This window comes from Pollicipes pollicipes, unplaced genomic scaffold (genome assembly GCF_011947565.3).
Source record: "Pollicipes pollicipes isolate AB1234 unplaced genomic scaffold, Ppol_2.1 Scaffold_7231;HRSCAF=8579_pilon_pilon_pilon, whole genome shotgun sequence".
NCBI classification, from domain to species: Eukaryota; Metazoa; Arthropoda; class Thecostraca; order Pollicipedomorpha; family Pollicipedidae; genus Pollicipes; species Pollicipes pollicipes.
In genome coordinates, this window is record NW_023597034.1 from 21,990,989 (window position 1) to 21,996,299 (window position 5,311).

Here is a 5,311-nt window from a genome sequence, read left to right on the forward strand (position 1 = left end):
GCGGTCAAGGCCAATAAGGATGCAATTGTCGAGTCGGTCGTATCTGGTGTGCGTGAGCACGATTTCCAGACGTAACGGCCGTTGACTGGCTCTCAGTTAATGTTGTGTAAGGTGCGATGACGCGATCAAACAAAGACGTTTTGAGGAGCATCTTCACTTAATAGAGAAATTGCTTTGTCTGGACCAGGTTTTCCACTTAAACGTACAACAATTGTAAATGAGTACATATCTCATGTTTGCTTCAATGCCTTCAAAAGTGAAACATTCACCTCGAAGATGCTTCGGAACCGAGCGTTGACAAACACATGATGCTAATGGTCTCCAAAATAGTACCGCACAGCAAAAAGTTAGGACAGGTCGAACCAACAGCTGATGAGTCAAAGGTGCATCCAAATCACGCACGTTAAGACGCAGCTATTGGCTGCAGATTCGTCTGTCAGAATATATAGCGTGGCGCATAGTAAAATGGAACGACACGGCAATCACTTTGCAGATTGGTGGGCGGCGGACCCCTTGTCTGTACTCCACCTAGTTGCTTCACGTTGCAGAATCTACCGCTTTGCGAACGTCCGCGGCCTTGAGACCAGTCCTTCAAAACAACCGACCTGGCCAAGCAGCTGCGGCTGGGGCCGTAACGCCGCCTACTGTCGGGCCAGGCAGTGCGAACGTGGGGTCACCGACCCCGCTGCGCAGAGCGGCCCGCCCGATTCTGACCGCGCCCGCGGCGGCGACCCCGCCCGCGCACGCGGCCGCCCACGGACCAACCGGGTGACGAGGAAGCCGGGCGGCGGCCGTGCGGCGCGCCGACCTTGAGCGGCGCCCGCCTCAGTCGGAACGTCTCCGTCCGCCCACCGACGACACGGCGCCGTTTTCCCCATGTGACGTCACTAGCCGGGTGGCGTGGCCCAGATGAGCTTTTGAGGGGCCGGGTCGGGTCGGCGGCTGCCGGCCCGGCCGCAGCGTGGCGATGACTGTGTAGACGATGTCGGAAAATGAGTGTTCTGAGGGTCTGGAACAGGGCCGCTGTACAACTTGGCCCGGAGGTGGCAGCTTTTGGATAAGGTGACATTGTGAATCATGACCTGAGAATGCTCGCGTGGCAAATGTTGTATGAGTTTCAAGTCTCATCTATCCGTTCGCTTTGAATACGTGCCGACAGCGCCGTGAACGTGGGACTTACGGCACTTCGTCAAGGGTAATTCGTGCAGGTACCATCATGCATGATGGAACTTGACATGCGTCCTTTTGATAGCTTACTTGACGTCAAAGTAACGACTTTGCCATCACGTGAATGACTTTGAAATGCACCTTACCTGTTACTTAACCTTACCTGTCTTGTCACCTTACCTGTCTTACCTTACCGTACCTTACCTGTCGCCGTGCCACGCCGTTAAATGATATATGAAAAGCTGTCTACTTAAATTCTCCGTCCAAGTCGAATTGCTCGGTATGTGGTTATTGCGTGAGGCTCTTCAGAAAATAATGCTGAGCAAGAATCCTGTGTGGAGGTTGCTTTTGCTCAAATTAAAAATAATAAAAAGCGGTCTTTCCTCTGAAAGGTATAACAATAGGCCTAAGTTAGCTAATTTCATCACATCTGATGCTTGCTTCAATATCCTCAAACGTGGAGCATTCCCTCAGGTACTCCATGTTAGGCGCATGCGCGAGTTACGTACCGAGTACAATGTCTGGTCATGCCGGAGCACGAATTCTCCCGGTGCAAGTTACACAGGTGCAGAACAATCAGGCAGGTGCAAATATGATTCCAAAGCCGATGTTAATCATACACTGCACACTACCACTTGCTTCGACGATCGAGTCCTCACCGAGCAGGCAGCGCAGGACTGTGCTAGCGCGTAGGTAACTGCCAGCGGGTGGTCACAGCAAGGGCACGTTGGCGCGCGACCTCCGGACGTACGAGAGTCACGTGTTTCGTATGAGTGCCCGGTGCGGAGGCGACATGGACTGACTTCTGCTACTCCGGTGAGACGTCGCCCACTCACCAACCCACCTAGTCTTTTACAGCACGGAGTCTGTTTCTCTCGTTACCATGCAGGTCCAAGCCTGATTGACCCCAAGCATCTTGCCAGTTGCCCTTCAAACAGGCTGACAACAGTCGCTTGAAATTCAAGAACGGTGCTCGAGCGAAATGAGATCAAGGGCCGGCCGCTCCCTCGTTGACAGCAGCGTCGGTCCTTTCGTCTCCAGCGGGCCCGACGTGTCCGGGCACCCAGGCAAAAACCACGCCCCTGCTAGCCTGCTCAAGACCCGCCACCCGCTGCAAGATGTGATCCACCAGGGTCTGGTCAGTTCTCAAGTGCAGGATAGCTGAAATACGGATCAATGAGTCCTACAACGTTACAAAATGTCCGCCTTAGTTCCCCCAGTAACGTAAATCAGCGTAGCCGGTAGCGTAAATCAGCGCCTCACTGAACGCGCATAGTTTAGGTGTACAAATCGATCAAAAATAGGACAATGCTAAGTATTTCGCCCAGTTCTCACAAACAACACCACACCCTGTGTGTCTGTCTACTGTTATGCGTATCCATTTTGTTTATCTATCTCATTTTAATTATCATCCATCTAATCAAAGATTAATTTATGGGTACTTACTATGGGGCGATTAACCGTACCAAAATATCAAGGCCACGCAGATTTCCGTGGTGACGGGCGTGGTTGATTTTTGTGGCGGCGTGCTGCTTTGGTGCAGCAGGTGTTACAAACGTTGTTTCCTTATCATTTCTGTGGGGCATCTTCATGAAGCCAGTATCACATGGTGAACAGAACAGGTGGGCGAATCGCACCTGTCGACACTCCTCCACTCGCCTGAGAAAAATTAAACGAAATTTCCACTTTCTGAGCGCTCTTCCAGCGTTCCCTGGACGTAAACTGGGCGTCGTACGAAAGCCTCTTGAAGTAGCATCACGATCAACAAACGTGTTCGCCTTTACCCCTTTACCCAGGTCCCAGCGACGAGTGCCGGACGCCCGGACGCCCAGACACGCACGCAGCTGGACCCAGCGACGAGTGCCGGACGCCCGGACGCCCAGACACGCACGGAGCTGGACCCAGCGACGAGTGTCGGGCGCCCAGACATGCTCTCCGGCGTCCGAGCCCCGAGGGTCCACTTGAACACGCCGCATACCCATCCGACGCACGAGCCGGGAAGCCCGGCGGCCGGACCATGTGTGGTCTGAGCTCTAGTCGTATGATTTGGGTAGCAGCACAGTTGACATGAAAGTAGCCGTAACATTGGTGCATTCACCGCTGGCGTTCGCCTAAAGTGCGCAGCATCAACTGGAGGCTAAAGCGCCGGGAACATGCCGGCAGGGGCGACGATCGCCACCGACCTTTTCCAGGGCGGACGGGGTGGGGGTGGGGAGCAGATCTAGGGCGTCCTTTTCAGATCTGGAGGATTCCCATCCCATGTCCACTCTGAACCTTTTCCCTTAAATTTCGCCCACTTCTTTCAAACGGATCACTTGGCTACGCAACCTGGCTACTTCGCTCTAGGCTTTCTACATTGGCGGAGCTTGATAACTGTGACAGGTTGTACACTGTCATGCGAGCCCAAATGCAACCAAAATGTCGCGTGAGTGTTCCGTGCCTACATTCAGGCTTCTAGCATCGCCCTATTTATACCTGCTGGAAATTCTGAGGAGGCTTCATATAAAAAGTTGCGCGATCCGTGCGTCTGTCTGCAAGGGGGAGGAGGTAGTTGGGTGTGCGCACGTGCGTGTGTGCGTGTGTAGAATCAAACACGGTCTAAAATATTTATGTTTTCATGCTTAGTAATCTATACTGAAAACCTGTGGATCGACGATCTCTTTCATATTTACATTATCACGGGTCTCCACGCCTCCATTAGGTTCCTAGTCTTTCTTAAGGTCTGAACAGTATGTTTCGAGTAAAAGCGTGGTGCAGATAAGAAGCGGGGCCTGGATTGAAACGTGATAGTAGCAACACCATGCTTGCAACCCGAGTTGACCTCGCTGCACCCGAGCTAATCCCACTGCACACGAGCTGACCGAACCGCACCTGAGCTGACCTCATTGTACTTGACGTGATTCCACTGCACCCTAACTGACCTCACCGCACTTGAGCTAACCACTGATACCCTCTGATACCCTCTGATATCCACTGATACCCACTGATGCCCACTGATAGCCACTGACAGCCACTGATACCCACTGATACCCGCTGATACTGATACCCACTGATCCCACTGATGCCCTCTAATACCCACTGATACCCACTGATACCCACTGATACCATCGATACCTACTGATACACACCGATGCCCACCAATGCCCACTGATGCCCACTGATGCCCACTAATACCCACTGACACCCACTGCAACCCGGTGATGCCCGCCGATGGCCACTGGTGCCCACTGACGCCCACCGATACCCACTGATACACATTGATACACACTGATACCCACTCATGCCACCAATACCCACGGATTCCCACTGATGCCCACTGATGCCCACTGATACCTAGTGATGCCCACTGATGACCACTGATGATACCCACTGATACCCACTGATATCCATTGATACCCACTGATACCCACTGATGATACCCACTAATACCCACTGATACCCACTGCTCACGAGCTGAGCAGGCGATAGGATAGCTCCAAACGGCCGCAAGGTGGCCCATCCATTCTCGCTCCAAATGATAAGGCATATGTGTGCCGGAGACGCCGGCCTATGATAACGTTTAAGAATGTCGAGAAAAAGCGGGCAAGCTTGTTGTTTGATCGGCGCGTGTTTGACTCCTCCATGCCTGCCAGTCGAAAGTGCTAATAACAGCTCATGTGATATAGTAATCAAACCGAATAGTTTTCAATGGTAAGCTTCCCTTGGAAGTGTTGAGAAAAAACGATCAGGCTTGCTCTGCCAGCACGTACCTGACAGCGCTCATTCCAGCCAATGGAGAGCACTGATTCAAGCTGATGTTGCAGGCGGTCAGAATGAAGGCATTTAATGGTACTTTGTTAAATGAGCTTAATTTCGATGCAAGTTGATGTGGGCGTCGCTGCAACATGGACCACCGCTCATTCTCCGCCCATGCCCATCCGGAGCGGGCGACGAAGGACTGCATGGCTAGGGTAGGGTGACGACAGGCTGGAGCAGCGGGACCGCCACCACTGCATTGGTCACCCAGCCCCATATATGTGCGCACAAGGTTCCGATGGTGGCTGATCTGGGCGGCCAATGAGGTGGCCGAGCAGCGCCGCCACGCCCCGAGAGCGCACGCCGGCCGGGTCAGCGGCGAGCGGCCGCTCAAACGGCCGTGATCAGG